General features: G+C 45.7%; 1 protein-coding gene across 2 annotated transcripts in view; it reads left to right on the plus strand.

Moving 5' to 3' along the window:
* plgrkt (plasminogen receptor, C-terminal lysine transmembrane protein) overlaps positions 1-20,449 on the plus strand; it is a 161,764-nt gene that overhangs the window by 128,655 nt on the left and 12,660 nt on the right. The window lies entirely within an intron of this gene.

Consider the following 20,449-nt stretch of genomic DNA (forward strand, 5'->3'; position numbering starts at 1 on the left):
CTTCAGATTAAAAATGGAGACAAGAGGCTGGTGGTCAGTCAGCAAGGTGAATTTCTGCCCGTGCAGATAGTGATTGAACTTTTTCACTCCCCACACTAGGCTGAGGGCCTCCCTGTCAATCTGGGCGTAGTTACGCTCGGCTGAGGTTAGTGATCGTGACGCAAAGGCTATTGGCCTCTCTGAGCCATCCGAGAATTTGTGCGATAGCACCGCTCCAATGCCGTAGGGTGACGCATCACACGCCAACCGAATTGGTAGTGCTGGGTTGAAATGGGCCAATACCTCTTTCGATGTGATTAGTGTTTTGCTCTTCTGGAAAGCTCGTTTACATTCGTCACTCCACTTCCATGGCACTCCAGTTTGCAGTAGGGTGTTCAGTGGGTGTAGTATTGTAGACAAATTTGGCAAGAACTTATGGTAGTAGTTTACCAGCCCGAGGAACGACCTCAGTTGTGACACGTTTTCCGATGCTGGAGCCTTGACTACTGCCTCAATCTTTTCTGGGGACTTATGTAACCCCTCTTTATCGATAACGTGGCCACAATACGAGATCTGTTTTTTAAAAAACTCGCATTGGGGGCGGTTAGCTTGGAGCCCATATTCCTTCAATCTAGTGAGCACCTGCTCCAGGTTGGCGAGGTGATCACTGTCATTTTCGCCCGTGACCAGGATGTCGTCCAAATAACACTGGGTCCCTGGGATCCCTTGCAAGACTTGTTCCATTGCCCTTTGCCAAATAGCCGGAGCTGATGCTACCCCGAATACCAGCCGGTTGTATTGGTAGAGACCTTTATGGGTGTTGATTGTGAGGTATTTTTTTGATGCTTCTTCTACCTCCATTTGCAGATACGCCTGGGCCAGATCAATCTTAGTGAAGCGTTTCCCTCCAGATAGCGAGGCGAAAATATCTTCAATCCGCGGAAGTGGATATTGCACGGTGTGAAGGACTGGGTTCACTGTTACCTTAAAGTCCCCACAGATGCAAACCTTCCTTGGTTCCCCAGGCGTGCTGCTCAACGACTTTTTCATCACAGGGACGATGGGTGTAGCCCACTCGCTCCTGTCTACCTTGGACAGTACTCCTGAACGTTCCAAACTCTCCAGCTCTGCTTCGACGGCTGGGCGGATCGCATAAGGTACCGGTCTGGCCTTAAAAAATTTTGGGCTTGCGTTTTCTTCGATTTTAATTGTTGCTGTCATGCCTTTTAGTGTTCCGAGTCCTTGCTGGAACACTTCTTGTGCGTCGGTTAGGATCTTTGACAGTCGCCCAGGTGTGACGTCGTTATCCTTTTTGGCAGCCACAGTCAGTGCTTGTATGGAATGCCAATCCAGCTGTATTTTCCGGATCCATTCATGTCCCAGTAATGGTGGTCCTCCATCTTGCAATACATACAGGTCTAGTTTTGGTGTTTCCTTACCGTTATATATAACGGTCACCCTTATTTTTCCTTTGGGGTAGACTTTTTGCCCCGTGTATGTCTTCAAAATAATTTCTGTGTCTCTCAAGGGTATGTGTGAGAATAGCCACTCGTAGCCCCGTCGGTTTATGACTGTCAGGGCTGATCCTGTGTCCAATTCCATTTTTACCTGGACTCCTGCTATCTTGAGAGTGACCCAAATGGTTCGGTGATCTTCCGTTTTGATCACATTATGTAGTTTCAGACAACTCAGCTCCCTGCTTTCGGAGTCGGTATCACTCTTTTGTTCATCTGAACTATTCTCCGTCACCTTATGTACCTTCTTGTACTTTTCTTTTGGAGATTTCTTATTGCTGGTTTTCTTTTCCAACCTGCAATCTCGTGCTATGTGTCCTACTTTTCCACACTGTCTGTACACTTTGTCTTTGAACCAGCAATCATTGTGGTCGTGTGTTGTTCTGCCGCAGCGATAGCACTTCTCTGTTCTGTATGACATTTCGTTTGTGCCATATTCTTGCGGTCTCTGTTGTATCTCTGCAGCGCCCCGTGCTGCTGCTTCATATGATACCGCAATGCTGAAAGCCGTGTCCAGCGTAAGGTCCTTTTCAGATAAAAGCCGTTTCTGGGTTCCTTCACTTTGAAGCCCATACACAAACTTGTCCCTTAAGGTATCTGCCAGTCCCGTTCCAAACTGGCAGTGTTTCGATAGTTTGCGCAGTTCTGTTAAATATTCAGCATTGCTTTCATCCTTATGCTGGTTCCGTTTGTGAAACTTGAATCTTTCTGCTATCAGCAGCGGTGTGGGGTTTAAATGTTCCTGTAGTATCGTCACTATGTCTCCAAAACTCTTATCCACTGGCTTCGCTGGGGTTACTAGATTTTGTAATAAGCCATACGTCTTTGCACCCATTAAATTTAACAATACCGGCGCTTTCTTGTCATCTGACACCTCATTTGCCTTGCAGTATACCTCTATTCGTTCGACATATGTAGTCCAATCTTCGACTTCATTGTCAAATGCGGTGATACTGCCACTCTTCGGCATTTTGGGTGTGGTTTACAATGGCTTAAAATGGCGTCTCCCGCGCTTTCCTTCCTCCCCCGCTGCTGCCAACGCCGCTCTCGGCGGTCCTCGTGGCAATGGCGGTGCCCTGTAGGTTTCGCGTGCTTCTCCTGCGCTGCTGCCAACGCCGCTCTGGGCGGTCCTCGTGGCAATGGCGGCGCCTCGCGGGTTTCTGTGCATCTCTCTCCCTCTCCTCGACGCTGCTCGGCACCTGAACACCGGCTGCGTCCTGTGCGCTCTGCCCTCTCTCTCTCTCTCCCGTCGACACTGCTCGGCCCTTTGCTGTGCCGCTCGGTCGGGCTCTAGCCCGCCGCTGTCCGGGAAGGGTCTGCGCACTACCTGTTGCCAGCCCGTTTCGCTGGATCACCACGACTGGAAAGCCAAGCCTGGCTCTCAACAGCCACCCCCGCAATTCTCGAGTCTCTGCTGGATGACTGGGCGCTTGCCCATGGTTGACGCCCATGTCTCTGGCCTTGACCTCCAATCTACTGGTCTCCAGGAACGAATCCCTGGGAGGTGATGCAGAGTTGCAGGTAGGATCGAATTTGCCTCGTCGCCAATGTTGTGTCCGTCAGTAGTAAGACACGGACTGCAGGAGAACGGTACAACAGGTGTTTACTCAACGTGGCTCACTCTGGAACTGACTGTACAGATTACTACTCAGTGCTATATACAGGTGAGGTCACTGCCGGTACTACAGTATTCATGAGCTGTAAAAAGTAGTTCCCCCCTTAAAGGTATATACATTACAGGAACCTCAAAAGTGGTGCTGAGGGCCAAAACTCCTTAGGACAGCATTAAAACCAAAAATTTTGCAGACAAGAGAAAGGCAGGAAGTGCCCACCTTTAAATAGCGCTCCCCCAGCCCCTTCCTGACTTGAAAACGTTCCCCTCTACCTGTTTTTGCTAGCGTCAGGCGCTAAGGCAGGGGGCACAACTCAATATCCAGTCTGGGGCGCTACCGGGGCGTTGCATGCTTGACTGACGTCACAATCTGTGTGCACAGGAGATCGTGGCGGTAATGTTTAGCGCCGCTGTAAAATGTCTGGTCAATTTTGTGAGCAGCCCCACGGAGGCACTAAAAGGAGGTGCTAACCAACCGAATTTTCCCCCCCACGTGTCTCTTGCACAAAGAAATCCTGATTGGCTCAAATAACCACTAACTATTAAATGAACCATGCTGATGGACTCAAATTGACTCTTCTGGCAAGTTTATGCTGCGGTTCCATCCAGACTTGCCTGCACGCAAATGAAATTGAGATTGCAGACAGTCAAATTGCGTTGCTTTGTGTTTGGAGTGTATTCAACTCAAAGCTTGCTTTTGAATGTCTTCTAAAATTAATTAATCAAAAGGGATACTTAATAGGCTACATGAATAGTCACTTTGCAGTTTGCACATATCCTGTGCTGACAAAATGAAGAAAATTAGGCCTAATTATTTTGATATTTTATTAAGTCGATTCTGGTCTGCTTTAATTGCCCCAGTTAATCAAAGAAATCAGGAAATTATGCCAGTCATAAATTAGTTCCATGAAAAATAGTTGTATAGAGCCATTCCTGTGAGACTTAACAAAGGTGAGACCAACTGTAATTTTCAGCATTGGACATATAGCATTGATGTTTTTTTAAATTATTATTTTACAAAATTGAGTGTAGATGGCTTATGCTTTCTCAACAAAATTTCAAAGAATCCTAGAATGATACAGCAGAGGAGGCGGCCATTCGGCCCATCGCGCCTCTGCTGGTTCTCTGAAAGAGCTCTCCAATTCGGCCCAGTCCCCTGCTCATTCCTCATAGCCCTGCAATTTTTTTCCCTTCAAGTATTTAAACTTGAAATTTGAACAGGGCAGAAAGATCCCTGGCAATTAAATTTGGATTGCACTTTCTGCGGTAGAATATACATCAGCTACAATTATCTCAAGTATTCAAGTTGCAGTGAGTAAGCAGATTTGTTTTGTTGTACTTTACTGTCTATGTGTATTATTGAATTTACTAGTACACTTTTTGTGTCCAAAATTGAGGCTATCTGCATATTGAGCCTCCACTGCCGCCACTAATTGCCCTCCAACATCTCTATCTGCCCCCGACCTCACCTTTCCCATTCTCTGCCATAAATAAAAGACTTGCATTTATATAGCACCTTTCACGACCACTGGACGTCTCAAAGCGCTTCACAGCCAATTAAGTACATTTTGAAGCAGAGTATTGTGGGAAACGCAGCAGCCAATTTGCGCACAGCAAGCTCCCACAAACAGCAATGTGATGATGAGTTTTTGTTATGTTGGTTGAGGGATAAATATTGGCCAGGACACCGGGGATAACTCCCCTGCTCTCCTTCGAAATAGTGCCATTGGATCTTTTACATCCACCTGAGAGAGCAGAGGGGGCTTCGGTTTAACGTCTCATCTGAAAGATGGCACCTCCGACAGTGCGGCACTCCCTCAGCGCTACACTGGAGTGTCAGCCTAGCTTTATGTCCTCAAGTTCTTGGAGTGGGACTTGAACCCATAACCTTCTGACTCAGAGGCGAGTGTGCTACCAACTTTTTTTTTATTGATATACTTTATTGAACATTAAGAACATGTACAACATCGTGATCATTTCATTGTATGATACAAATCAATTCCGCCGCTCTGCACAGCCATTCCGCCACCACATTTTAACATCAAAACCTGAAGTTTAATTTGTCTCCTGTAACATATATTAGTCGATTGTACTTTAAAAAATGGTTGTAAAATACTATCTTTAAATTCCTTTCTGAATAAAACATCCACAGAGCCTTATAATGATCTTTTAGCTTATATTTAAAATACTCTTTTAGATTGATTCTCCTCCCGTTAATAAACAGAGCATTCCTTCTTTGCACAATCACAAATCTAGCCAAACTGAACATTAAATTAATTGCCACTCCGCTAGACTCGGGCAGACTCTCCTGCAATCCCCATCTCAAAATTGAGTCCCACGGGATTCCCATTCTCGCTCTTCGGTCCCCACCCAGCAAAAATGCTTCACACAACTGTCGAACATAGTACTTAAAATCATTTAACTATGGACATAACACCAGTAAATGGGACAGTCTCATCCCGTGTCCCACACACTGGGCAAGTTGCCCCCTCCACTCGTCCAATCTTGCACAAGACCATCATGGTAAAGATCTGGTTATGAGTCAATTTGAAATCCAGTTCAATCCATTCTGGACATTTAAATTTCGCCCACACTCCCTTCCAGATCCTGTTGAAGTTCAGCTGTGGGTATATACTCTGCCAAAACTCCTAACCAGCAGGTGTCTTGAATCTCCATTCTCTAAATACCTCATAGAAATCTCGAGTATTACAGTTGTCAAATTGGACCAACTCTCCCACTTTCTCCAGCAGAAAGCTTGGAAAAGCAGGACGCATTTTACTTCCTTTGGAGATTTCCGCATTTATTTCTTCCATCCAATCCTGTGGCACTGCCCTGTAGGGGGTGGTGTGGGGTGGCGCGTACGCCCAGTCAGTTATGCCTCTGACTGTTTATGAGCGGTTCGAATCGCTCCCACGCCCCGGGTTCTAGACACCGACTTAGGTACAAGGCGGCGATACAGAACAGACTCGAGTAGACAGGTGGTTGGATGTAAGCAAAACCAAGATTTTTATTGAAGAAGAAATTAACACAATCTTATGAAAAGTTACCAGTATACACTTTTACAGGCAAAATACGAAATAACTATACTTATACAGGGAATGGGGAACACACGGCACATCGAGGGAAAACGACTATCTTAACAATCCCCTTATCCTTATCCCATCCCCTATACCTAACTAAGTTAAGCTATGAGGGGTCAGAATTCATGGTCACCAATCCAAAAAGATCTGCTGAATTCAAAACAGCGGTGGGGTTTGGGGTTCGCTCTTTGTGCTCTCTGGAGCCTGCCGTCATCATGTGGTCTCGGGGTGCTGCAAGGGCGTTGTCCAGGTACAAGTATCCCAAAGTTAAAGTCTCTGCTTGGGTACTTTACCTCGCAGGGATGATGGTTCCTCTTCCTCGGCCGGCAGTTGGAGTTTGCATGAAGATAGTCGCACGTCAGCTGGACTGATGGCCCGATTATTCGAAGCTTTTCTTCAATCGTCTTTCCATTCGTCTTCTTCACCACCTCGCCTCGTTGCGTCCCACCTCGCCTGGCCTGGTTTGTCCGTGTCCACCTGGCGCAATGCCAGGCGTCCCTGATGGAATGGGGAAGGCATGGGCAGTGGCCGGGTGGTAAGCGCGGGACGGGGGAAGAGCAGTAGCCACGAGGGCGAGGGGCCGGAGCCAGAGCAAAGGCTGAGAGCAGAGAGAGAAGGTTGCCGGTGGGCCTACAATTATACTCCTTCGGATGGCCCTTATCTGCGCGCCAATTCAGGTTAGTTCTTTGTCCCAATCTTGGCGGGCTATTTTAAATAACGGTAGCAATCTACTCTAACTGTTTTTAGATGGCCGGTAATCGCATCTACTGGCCTGATAACTGACTTGTTTTATTAATACATCTTAATGGGCCTGTCCAGCCTCGATGGCTTCCTTAAGCTGTTCCCGATTATCTATGCAAACTGCTTGATGGCCTTAACTATAGGCCTAACTGGGTTTTGATTTGTCTCCGATTTGGTCTAATACATAATTCAAAGTCCTGTCTGGTTTTCAAAATGCAAAGTCTCTCCTCACAGAAACTGCAGCTTTGGTTTCGATTTCTCCACGAGCTGCCTGTGCCGCAGAGTCCAAGTTTTAAAATCTCACAGGCTTTCTGACACGAGGCGCGGACGCCATCTTGGGTACCCTTTTTCATTAAAAATGTCCATGCAGTGTCCCTTTTCTTATTAATAACCTTTGGGGAAATGTAGAAATTTTGCGAATCTTACAGCCCTCACAATCTTCTCATACATGATCCCTATTGCTTTTTCCTCTACCTCCTAATCCTCCTCCCACACCATGTCCCTCACTATCGCTTCCGACAACCAACCTGGAATTACCTCGTATAATACATCTTTCACACATATAATACCAGCTTTTATAAAAGCTTGATTAAATAAAACCTCTCCTTCAATGTTGACCGACCTGTTCAAAAATAAGGGCTGTTCTAAAAATTCCTCAGCCCCCTTGGGCATAAACTGCATACTTTTTAAAAATTGAGCCCAAGTCTCTACAACGCCTTTATAAAACCTAGGGATAAGTTTAATCAATTTCAAAAACATATTATTGTATTGCATATACAATATCCCCTGTCCTCCTATCCCACTTCATTTTAAAAAATGCTCAAAACAACTCTTCCAAAAACTTGTATTTGACTTCTGCAGAAATCTCTTCACCCATTTGATTCTAAAGGATTTTTTCTTCAAATCAATATCTGGGAAATTGAGTCCTCCCTGATTTCTCTATCCAATGATGGTATTGTAAACCACCAAGGCTAGTTTCCCTTCCCATAAAAACCTCACACAACCCTCTCGGATGGACTTTTCCGCCCACTGAGGAATATCCTCCACCGTCAATAAGTACCATAGCTTAGATAGCAGGAGAGCAGACACCACTGTCACTCTTCCTTCCACTTTCAACCACCTTCTTTCCCATCTTCCCAAAATCTTTTTAATTTTCATAACCTTCGGTTCCCAATTTAATCGATCTACTTCATCCCTGTCTTTCGTGCACCCCATATGCACGCCCAGAACTCCCAAAACCTCCACCACCTTAAAGGGATTTTCCCCAACCATTCCTCCTACCCCTTCCTGCAACCAGGCATTGGGACTTACTATAATTCACTCTGGCTCCTGAAGCTCTACAATATTCCTCCACTATATCCATAGCTTTCCTCACTGACTCCCCATTTCTCAATGTTAAGGTTGTGTCATCTGCATATTGGTATATCACCGACACCAGCCCGAAACTGGGAACCACAATCCCAACTACACAAAGGCCCAGAAATTCGGGTCCCCACGGGTGAGTACGCACGGGGTACTCACCCGTAGGCCCGATGGAAGTGCCGGTTTCCTGCATGCACTGCGCATGCGCGGGAAACCGGCACTTCCGTTCCTCTGAACGAAGAGGTTCAGAGGTCGAACGCGTGTGCGGGGGAGGCTGCGCGTGCGCATCAAACTTAGGTTTTTTTTTACAGGTTTTTCCGTGAGGGTAAGCCTTCAGAATTTAGAAATGTAAAAAGCAGGCGTAAGGCTTGCTTTTTACAAGGTAAGTGGTGAATTAAATAAAACTAAAACATTTTTTCCACAGGTTTATTATTTTTAAATACTTTAAAGCAAGGTAAGTTTATTTTTAGCCCCGTTAGAATATAAAAAAAAATTTTTTTTAATTTAAATTATTGTTTAAAATAGTTATTTCATGTAATTTATAGTTTATTTTAAAAATGTGATTTTCTTTTTAAATTTATTTCTCCGATTGGCTGCCCATGGCCCACGTGATCCCAGGGGACGCATCGAACTAACTGCGCCCCTGGGATATGCAAGCACTGCGCGCTGGCAGCTGGACCAGGCCCGGGACCGGAATTCCACTGGGCCCTACAGCTCAACTGCCGGCGCGCAAGGTAAGTGCAGGTCAGGGGCTTGCACCCGTGTGAAGCCCCCGACCCGAATATCTGGGCCCTTGTTTCTTTCGCATCATGTAACCTAATGGATCTGCTACCAATGTGTACAACAATAGGGACAGGGAACAACCCTACCTCACTGATCTCTGTATTGGAAAATACTTCGATAAAAAACCATTACATTTAACACAGCTAAATATGTTTGAATAAAAAATCCTTATCCACTGAATTAAATTTTCCCTGAAACCAAATGCTTCCAAAACCTTCAATGAAAACTCATGAGAGACCCTATCAAAGGCTTTCTCTTGATCTATCTTTAATACATAAGCCTCCCCACCACTCTCTTCCATGACCTCTATCGCATCTCGGATTGAGACCACAGAGTCTGCGATGTCCCGGCCTATGACTCCATAGGACTGAGAGGGCAAAACTATCTGCGGCAACACCTCCTTCAAACGATTTGCCATAACCCTCGCCAAGATCTTATAATCTACATTTAATAATGTGATGGGCCTCCAATTCTTTAGATCCCGTCTATCCCCTTTATTTTTATATAAGCTAAGCTTATGATACCTCTCCTCATAGATGGGGCCAGGCTTCCCTCAATTTTAATTTCCTTAAAAACTTCTAAGAGCAATGGACTTAAAATCTCAGAAAATACTTTATAAAATTCTGCACTTAGTCCATCGGACCCTGGGCTTTCCCCCCCTTCATTCCACTTATTGCTACTTTTATTTCCACTAATCCGACTTCTTTGTCACACATGCTTCTCTCATCCTCCTTTAAACCCTCTTCAATAAAAGTAGTAACCTTCTCCATCGCCAAATTGGAAATGTTTTCTTTTGTATATAATTCTTGATAAAAGCTGCTAGCCGCCTCTAAAATCTCCCCACTTTCATGAATGATCTTCTCCCCAACTTTCAACTCTTCAATTAATGATAAACTCTGTCGCAGCTTCTCTTGCTCTAGAAAATATCTAGTGCATCTTTCGCCCTCCAATGCATCTCTAGCCTTTGCACGGAGAATGGCCCCCTTGTATTTTTCAGCTTGCAATAATTCCCACTCTTCCTTTAGCACCCGGAACATAGTCTCTGCTCCCTTATCCCCTCCGTCAACTGCTTTACAGACATCCATAAACCTTTTGTTTATATTCTCTTCTCGATGCCGGTTAGCTGCTGCCCTCTTTTTCCCATAACGTACCGAAAAAACTTTTACCTCATATTTGAAATTGTCCCATCAAACTCTTCTTTCTTTCAAGAACAAAGGTTCCTTCCGAGCATTCTTTATTATATTTAAAATCCCTTCTTTATAAGCAATTTCTTTCAGGTATTGATTGTTTAAAATCCACACCCTGAACCAATCTTAACTCTGCTGTTCCTAATTCTAAGAACCAAAGCCGAGTGATCACTAAAAAATACTTTTTTATAATAAATCTCCATCACCTCTGAACTTAACCCTTCCCGCATTAACACAAAATCTATTCGGCTCTGTTTTAAAACATCACCCACCCAACCTGATCTGGAGAAATCCCTTTTTATGGGGTTCCGGTCCCTCCATAAGTCTCTCAAATTTAAATTTGCCATCATTTTTACAATCATCCCTCTGGAGTTATCATCCTTAAAGGTCATCTGGGCTAAAATGTCCATCCGAGATAAAAATGCATTAAAATCCCCCACTATAAAAGGATTTTCCACCTCTGCCGCTTCAGCGAATAACCCCCGCAAAAACTCGCGATGCTTGCAATGGTTGTTCGGTGCATAGATATTAAAGAGATCGCAATTAAATTCCTCCATTTTTACCGTTAGCCGTAAAAATCTCCCCTCAGTGTCTCTGTCCACCAAGGCAACGTTCTGTTTTATGGATGGACTCACCAAACAGCCACCCCTCTACGGTTGTTGTTTGCACAACTTGCAAACACCTCTCCCTTCCAAACCTTCTGAACTCTCTCTAGAACATCCTTATCCCAAAAGGTTTCTTGCAGACACAACAAGTCCGTGCCTTTAAAACCCTGCAACAACTGCTGCAATTTCTTCTCACCCCTCAGTCTGTTCACATTAATCGAGACCAATGTAATCATGGCTCCAAAGAAGGGAAGTATGCCTGATAATCTCCCCATCATTTAATCTCTGGCCCTTCCCTCCTCACATGCCCCTTCCCAACTTTTCAGCCAGCTGTTGCTTTTTCCTGCAGCCTCCGATTCTTTTTCACCTCCTGTTTGAACCTTCCCTGCTGTTTCAGCCTCTTCCTTGCATTAAGTTTGGGCCTGGGAGCTGCCCTTTCTCCCTCCTTCTGCCCCTCACTAACCTTTCCCTTTCCACATGATGCCAGCCACCCCCCACTTCTATGTCTCCGTCCCCCTCTAATTCCTCACTCTCAAGCTCTTCTGTAGCCCTCTGTGCCTGCTCCCCGTCAGATACATAATCCTGCTCCCCGTCAGATACATCATCTCACATAGAGAGTCTTCCTGCTATCGCGGGTTCTCCAACAGTGCCGCTCCCTTCAACCTCATCTCCACCTCTGACCCTTGCTCCCTGATCCTTCTCTCTCTGGGACAATGGCGCACCTATATTGTTCCCTTCTGGCGTCTTTGTCTCACCGATCCCGTCCTGCTGCCCCTTTAAGGCTCATGCCTCTTGCACCCTCTCCTTGTCTTGCCCCCTCCTGCTCACCGAGATATCCAACTCCCTGTCTTTTTTTGGAGTACTTACATTTACCATGCACCCCGCTCCCGCCTCCTCTCCCCCCCGCGGACACCAGATTCTTTAGGGAGAGCTGAACCGTATTAAGGCTCGATCTGCACTCGACCCTTGCTGCCCGCTGCTGTCTTTGTTCTTTTCCACTGTACTTGGTGTGTTTTCCACCATCTTCATCCTGTTCTCTGCTCCGCAATTTTCTGCCTCTTCCTGTGCTCTTTTCTCCTTCAATTTACCAGCTGTGTCCTCCGACTCCTCCGCTCCTCCAGCCATTCCACTCACACCTCCTGCTCCTTCTCCCATCTCCTCGTCACACATAGAGCTTCCTTCTGCCTCACACTTACAGCGGGTGGGGCCTTTTTGACACACCCCACAGCTCACCACCTTGCAGCTTCGAGCGATGTGTCCCGACTTACCGCAATGATTACAGTACAAGTCTGGACAGTTTCTTACAAGATGGTCGTGTCCAAGACAATAATAACAAATCTTAATTTGGTTATCATGCAGTACTCGAAAGTCCTGCACTCCTTCCAGTGTCTCGAATTTCATGCTGTACGGTAATGACTTCACCCCCTCTGAGAAGCGCACCTTTACGTAACGGGTTCCATCTGCTACCCGTGATCCTGGATAGTACCTCCTCTTTATTGCTGAGCAAATTTTAATGTCACACGACTCCAACGTTTTGATTAGCACATTGTCCTCAATATAAACTGGCAAGTTTAAGAATGAGACCACCACCTCTTCCGAATATAGCAGAGATACCTCCAAGAACTTATCGCCAACTTTCAGACTGAGTAAAAGTCTTTCCACCTCCTCTCGGCCACTGACCGTCACCTCGAACCCAACATTCGGCTTTGGTCGGCAGGCAAAGCACCTTCCCTCACCACAGTCCTCATGTACCGCTTGGATAATATCCCAAGCTCGTATCTCCTTATCCTCGCACTGAATCACCACCGTGTTTTCTTTTCCAAACCTCCTGGGGTCCCAGCCCAAATCTTTGGGCCTTTTTCTTTCCCTTCTAACCACAGTTTCTTCACTAATTAAATTAATCTTGGGAACACTGTCCTCTGAGGGGCCCGGCACTCCGGACCCCTCAGCAGCCATCTGGCTGTTTTTTATGGGCCAAAAAGACCCTAAAACCTGAAAACAAAAACCCCAAAAGCCACCACCAACTTTTTACAAACTCACTCCAACTCCCTGCTACAATCAGACAACCAGTAACACCTGGTTCACTCCTAGCCCCTCCCACCTAGAGAGTGCTACCAACTGAGCCACAGCTGACACAACATTCCTTATCCTCCCCATCACTCCCTCAGCCCATCCACATCATCGTGAAGCTCACTACCCACTCCCTCAATCTCCTACCATCCTTGCCCCTGGATACACAATTTCATTTTCTCACTCCCATGATTGCTGACATCATCAACAACTCTTGCTCATCCGGTCCTTCCCCCAACCTTCTTCAAAACACATTGCGCCTGAATGTTCTGTCAAAATAACAGCAAGACTAATGGCGCTCGCCGTTATTTATGGGTAAATGGTACAGCAACGTCAGGTGAGGAGCAGATGCACGGTTAAATGTGAATATCCAAATGTTGCTGTGTGAGTTGCGCCACTCTGCCGTTAGCTTCGCGAAAATGACATCTTGCCCTTAGCCGCCCCGTTTTTTTTAGGAACTTGCTATATTTGCCCATTAAACTCGTCACAGAAAATTAACTCTTGTCATTACAAGCGTAAGTACCCTTTTAACGACGTGATAAGCGTTAACAACTGCCAGTCAACCTCTCTGGCACCGAAAATTAACTATTACAAGTGTGGAGCCTCATTTCTTCAGCTTTTGAATTCTTCAAGGAGATTTTTAAAATGTCAAATTAAAAATTTTACAATTTTTTTTCTTTTCCTTTCTGCTTTTTTCCTCTCTCTTAATCCAATCTTTCTTTCCCTCTCTTTATTTCTCTTTCTGTACCTGATTTGACATTGAATTCCCCCACTCTAATTTACACTTCCTTCTCAATCCTTGCGCTGTTTATTTCCCAATCCTTCAATCTGATTGGTTAAGGAGATACACAGTTGCTTACCCTGTTCACTCGGGTCCCAGGCGCCCGGTTTCCCTCGCTGCCTCGTTACCAGCTCACACTTTCAGCAACTTTGTGGGCAAGAATGTTTTGAGCCGAAGGGTGCAGGGGCAAGTCTGACTAACGGCAGACGCCGTTAGATGCCCTGCTGCAGCGAAATCTGGTCCAGAGTTATCACTTCCAGCCTCAAGAAACCCAGCTAAACCTCTCAATTCTCTCCTGCCACAACAACAACAGCAACTTGCATTTATATAGCACCCTTAACGTAGTAAAACACCCCAAGTCGCATCTCAGGAGTGTTATCAAAGAAAATTTGACACCAAGCCACATAAGGAGCTATCAGGACAGATGATTAAACGCTTGGTCAAAGAGGTAGGTTTTAAGGGGCGTCTTAAAGGAGGAGCGAGAGGTAGAGAGGCGGAGAGATTTAGGGATGGAATTCCAGAGCTTAGGGCCTCAACAGCTGAAGGCACGACCGCCAATGGTGGAGCGATTAAAATAGAGGTTGCGCAAAAGGCCAGAATTGGAGGAGTGCAGAGATCTCGGAAAGTTGTAGGCTGGAGGAGGTTACAGAGAGAGGGTGGAGTGAGGCCATGGAGGGGTTTGAAATCAAGGACAAGAATTTTAAAATTGAGGCATTGCCAGATCGTGTATGGCAGCGAGCACAGGGGTGATGGGTGAACGGGACTTGGTGCGAGTTAGGATATGGGCAGAAGAGTTTCGAATGAGCTCAAGTTTATGGAAGATGGGAGGCCGGCCAGGAGAGTGTTGGACTAGTCGAGTCTGGAGGTAACAAAGGCATGGATGAGGGTTTCAACAGCAGATGAGGTGAGGGAGAGATGGAAGTAGGCGGTCTTGGTGATGGCGGGCATATGTGGTCAGAAGCTCATCTCGAGGTCAACTATGACTGGTTCAGTCTCAGACCATTGCCAGGGAAAGTAATGGAGCTGTGGGCTAGGGAGCAGAGTTTGTGCCGGGGACCGAAGACAATGGGTTCAGTCTTTCCAATATTTAGTTGGAGCAAATTTCTGCTCATCCAGTACTGGGTGTCAGACAAGCCCTATACCAAACCTTTGTCAGTGTCAGCTGTGGCTCAGTTGTATCACTCTCGTCTCCGAGTCAGAAGGTTGTGAGTTCAAAGTCCCACTCCAGAGACTTGAGCACAAAAATCTAGACTGACACTCCAGTGCAGTACTGAGGGAGTGTTTCACTCTCAGAGGTATCATCTAGATCTCGTCTACTCTCTCAGGTAAACATAAAAGATCCCATGGCACTATATCAAAGAAGATCAGGTGAGTTATCCCCGGGGTCCTGGCCAATATTTATCCCTCAATCAACATCACTAAACAGATTATCTGGTCATTATCACATTGCTGTTAGTGGGAGCTTGCTCTGTGCAAATTGGCTGCTGTGTTTCCTACCTTACAACAGTGACTATGCTTCAAAAGCACTTCATTGGCTGTAAAGAGCTTTGGGATGTCCTGAGGTCATGAAACGCAAGTCTTTCTTTTTTTCCCTTCTTCTCCAAAGTTCTACACCAAATTTTTTTTATTTGTTCCTGGGATGTGGGCGTCGCTGGCAAGGCCAGCATTTATTGCCCATCCCTAGTTGGCCTCGAGAAGGTGGTGGTGAGCCGCCTTCTTGAACCGCTGCAGTCTTTGTGGTGAAGGTACTCCCACAATGCTGTTAGGGAGGGAGTTCCAGGATTTTGACCCAGCGGTGATGAAGGATCAGCGATATATTTATGTGGCAGCTCCGGTTAAGTTTCTGGTCAATGGTGATCCCTAGGATGTTGATGGTGAGTTTCTCTGCCACCATCAACATAATGGCCCAGTAATTCCGTTCCAAACGCGTGAGTACGGTCGGGGTACTCACGCGTCTGGCCGGAGGAAATGCCGGTTTTCAGCATGCACAGCGCATGCGGGGAAAACCGGCAATTCCTGTCCTCTGAACGAAGGGGTTCAGAGGCACAGCGCATGCGACTGCACAGGCAGCGCGTGCGCAGTGAACTTCGTCGATTTCATTCATGGATTCAGTGAGGTTAAGTCCTTACAACTTATACATGAAAAAAGCATGTGTAAAGTTGCTCCAGAGGCTGCGGATGAAGATATATTTTATCGTGGAGCTTCTGAGAGGCAATATTTTTGTTTGGGAAAGGGAGGAAAGTTATTTTAAGAAATGCTGAGGTAAGTTTTAAAGTTTAATTTTTTTTTGAACGGGTTTTCAGTACTGTAGGTAGAAGGAGCAATTGTGGCTGTGTGAATTGAATTTGCTGTGTTTATTAAATGTGAAAATGACTGTTCTAAAAAATGTAACATTTCCAACATTTTTAAGAAAGAAACTTTTCATCAGTAATATATTCTTTTAAGTAATTATGTATGTATGTCCGTATATATTCCTTTACGTATATGTATGTATGTATGTATATATTCCTTTACTTATGTGTATGAATGTATGTATTTAATTATGATTTTCCAATAAGTTACTTTCTCTGAAAGTCATAATTAAATACATACATTCATACACATAAGTAAAGGAATATATACATACATACATATACACAAAGGAATATATACAGACATACATACATAATTACTTAAAAGAATATATTACTGATGAAAAGTTTCTTTCTTAAAAATGTTGGAGTCATTTTCACATTTAATAAACACAGCAAATTCAATTCACACAGCCACAATTGCTCCTTCTACCTACAGTACTGAAAACCCGTTTTAAAAAACAAAAATAAACTTTAAAACTTACCTCACCATTTCTTAAAATAACTTTCCTCCCTTTCCCAAACAAAAATATTGCCTTTCAGAAGCTCCATGATAAAATATATCTTCCTCCGCAGCCTCTGGAGCAACTGTACTCATGCTTTTTTCATGTGTAAGTTGTAAGGACTTAACCTCACTGAAAGCATGAATGAAACCGGCGAATTTTACTGCGCACGCGCTGCCTGTGCAGTCGCACGCATTCTGCCTCTGAACCCCTTCGTTCAGAGGACAGGAAATGCCGGTTTTCCCCGCATGCGCTGTGCATGCTGAAAACCGGCATTTCCTCCGGCCAGATGCGTGAGTACCCCGACCGTACTCACGCATTTGGAACGGAATTACTGGGCCAACATTTTACGTCAATAAAATGAAAAATTTAACAATTGCACGATTTGCCCCCTCGCATCTGCGACTGAGGGCCCAAGGAGGTGCATTGCGCAAGAGGTCATCGTCATACGTATCCTCACACTGTTCCCTTTCGGGAACTGTATGAAGTGGTGGAAGGATTTCTAGCCACGTTAACGCTCCTTCCGTGACCATAACCATCTTCATACCAGCCATTAGGGTGGTTAGTCCTATGGCGTGAGGGTTTTATGGGCTCCCACAACCCATCTGAGGGGGGGGGCCACCCACACCCGCGGACGCAAGTATCCCGCTGGATGTCCACCCAGAATTTATAGTTGGATCTCCGACTCCACTTGCCGGGACTGTCTGGAGCGGGGTTCGAAACCCTACTCCTTCTGGCCCAGCGGCGGGGATGCTTACCGCTACGCAAAAGGCCCACTCCGCGCAAAAGGTGACACCCATACGTTTCCTGCGCCTTTTCCCTCCCCATGACTGGAGCCCTATGCTGCCACTTGAAAGACCAAGCTATCATCTGTCCTTTTTGCGGCGCCTTGGACTTCTCATTACCAATGATGAGCAGGCACTGCGCCTCCACCTCGTTGAGGAGATTGCTGAGGTCATCATCAGTTCAATTGTGAGTTCTTTTAATGCCATGAATTGTGCTCATTCCAGCCATTTCACGTTGCTAATCGGAGTGGGCCTTTGGCGTAGCGGTAGGATCCCCGCCGCTGGGCCAGACGGGGTAGGGTTTCGAACCCCGCTCCAGACAGTCCCGGCAAGTGGAGTCGGAGCGCCGGCTCTAAATTCTGGGTTGACATCCAGTGGGATATTTGCGTCCGTGGGTGTGGGTGGCCCCCCCTCCTCATATAGCTTGTGGGAGCCCGTAAAACCCTCCCGCCATAGGACTAACCGCCCTAATGGCTGGTACAAAGATGGTTACGGTCACAGAAGGAGCATTTATCACGGCCATAAATCCTTCCACCACTTCATACAGTTCCCCAAAGGGAACAGTGTGAAGACACGTATGACGACGATGTTGCTAAATAAATAAATGGAATGAAAAAAATTCTTTCAGGGCTTTTAAAAGTCTTTAAATTGCTTTAATTCTGTTCAAAACTACTTCAGATTCTTCAAAATAATGTAAATGTTTTTAAAAGTTTATAAAAGTTACCAAAAGCTTCATAAATATACCAAAAACCTATTTGAAATGCTGCTCTGCATGTAAAAATGCTTTGCAGCTTGTGAGAAACATTGGGGGCGTGTCCTATTAAACTGAGACCTCAAGGGGCGTGTCTCAGTTGCACAGCGCGCTGCAGGCTTCGCGCTGTCTGCACTCCTGGGCGGCGTGATGTCAGACGCTGCCCGGGATTCTTCTGTTTCAAAAAGGAATTCCAGGCGTCCCTGGAGGTGAATGGCAGGCGCATCGGGTAAGTGCAGATCGGGGGCTTGCACTCGCGGCAAGCCCCCGATCCGAATTTCTGCCCCATTGTCCTTTGTGTATGTGCCTGAACAAACCCTCTACTCCTTTAACACAGATCTTCTCCTCGTGCGTTGGCCTTTCCATTCTACCATTGGCAGCTGCTTGTTCAGCCACTACACTTCTGCCCTCTGTAACTTTCTACACAGTTGCCTTTGCCTTGCCACCTTCCTCCCTGCTTTTGAAAATCTCCTCAAAACTCTCTGCTTCAACCGTGTATTTGGTTCCTCATCCTAGCCTCTCTATATTTTTCCCTTTTGCTACACTTGGTGGCCACTGTTTCCTATTTCTCCGATTGTAAAATGCTCTGAGATATTTTGCTGCACATGAGGAGCACTACATACCTGCAAGGTGGTGTGCTTTTGACAATTTTTGAGCATTATCGACCTGTCCCTTGAGTCTGGGCTGCACTAACTCAAATATGGTAGAGATTAAAGAGACTTAGTCGAAGGGAAGGGTTTAAGGAGATTTTTGAAGGCAGGGAGGTAGGTGACAAGATGGAACCAGTGAGGGAGAGAAATCCAGAGGGTGGAAGCATAGTGCCGGGATGAGTGGCCACCGATGGCGGAGGAGAAGGAGTGCATTAAAAGAAGTAGACTGGTGTCAGAGGACTACAGAGGAGCACAGACATGAAGCTGAAGAAGGTTGCTGAGGTAGTAGGATGGGCGAGGCTATAGAGGGAGTTGAAATCAAGAATAAGGATCCTAACGGCAATTCAATGGGACGTGGGGAGCCAATGCAGTTTGGTGAGGGTAGGACTTTAAGGATTCAGGCCTTTGTGTGGCTCAGAATGCCAGCTGTGGTGTTAGTGAAAAGGAGTGCTGACCATACTGGTGTAGATAAAATAAAGAGTAACAAGAAAGATTGTCATTGGTAGAAAAAGGGAGAGGTTGAGAGAAGCTTTACCAAGCAGATGACTAACTTTTTCAGTTCTAAGAAGAAGTCTGGCAATATCTAAAGATGATTCTTTCAGTCTGAAGACACAGCAGCTTGGTTCCACCATGCCCTGCAGTATAGACCGCAGTACCCATTCGAAAGGGAAGCACTCTCTAAGCATATATCTTTGTTTTGTACGTAGACACCTACTCTCCCTTTCCCCCCAAACAAGTTATTTTCTCTTTATTCTGTTCATCCCAGATCATGCACCAATTGTGGTTCAGGAACTGCCCCAAGTTCTCGCTAGTTTTGCTCCAAACCTGTCCTTTAGGAGTTATGCAAACGATGACTCCCTGACATTTTGCTGTCCCTCCATGGGTGAGTTCTCCACTTACATTTGGCACTTCTCCATGAATTGAGGCATCATGGGCACAAACCAGCTTCTACCATTCAGTGGAACTGTGCACTGGCAGTCCAATTGACTTTGCCACCTGGCCACCATTTATGCTTAATGATTTCCAATTGCACGTAACAATACTTCATGAGGGGGAGTTTGGTGAATGCTGACAGACGGTGCTGAATGAAGTTCTACGCCACCTCCCCTCCCCCCCCCCCCCCGTCACCCCACCCCACCCTTCAGATTCCCTGTTGCACTGTTCCCTGAGCCAGTATAAAAGCGCCTTTTATACTTTCTCCAACTGTATCTAGCAGGAGCATTGACTTAAACAGGTTGGAATGTTGAGAGACAGACCAGGATTTGATGATTTAAATTAATATAATTGACAATCAACAGCAACCAAAAACTGTTACGTTTATATTTATGCCGCTCTTTTGGGCTTCCTTGTTTCATTCAGTATTCTCCACCAGCGATGGTGGGGTGTTACTCGGCCTGAGCCTATAAGTAGGTGTGTGACGACTAAAGCAGCGGTTTTCAAACCCCCCAGATCATCGGGCGACCCACAAGGGCATGCCAGGGGTTCTCCAAGATAGTCAGATTTTGGTCCATTTGTTATTAGATTTCTGACATTTTCTACATTTACTGACTTACCGACATGTTATTTCTGTTGGTGTATACCAATAATGCACATTTTCTTCAATGATAACACTGTTTGATCTTGTGCAGTGACATTTTCTTTCTGAAGTTTAGACATGAAATCCCCAGCAGTGTGTTGATATTTGTTGGGCCGGTA

The sequence above is a fragment of the Somniosus microcephalus genome, chromosome 1 (assembly GCF_052327205.1).
Source record: "Somniosus microcephalus isolate GS21.2 chromosome 1, FLI_Smic_1.0, whole genome shotgun sequence".
Taxonomy (NCBI): domain Eukaryota; kingdom Metazoa; phylum Chordata; class Chondrichthyes; order Squaliformes; family Somniosidae; genus Somniosus; species Somniosus microcephalus.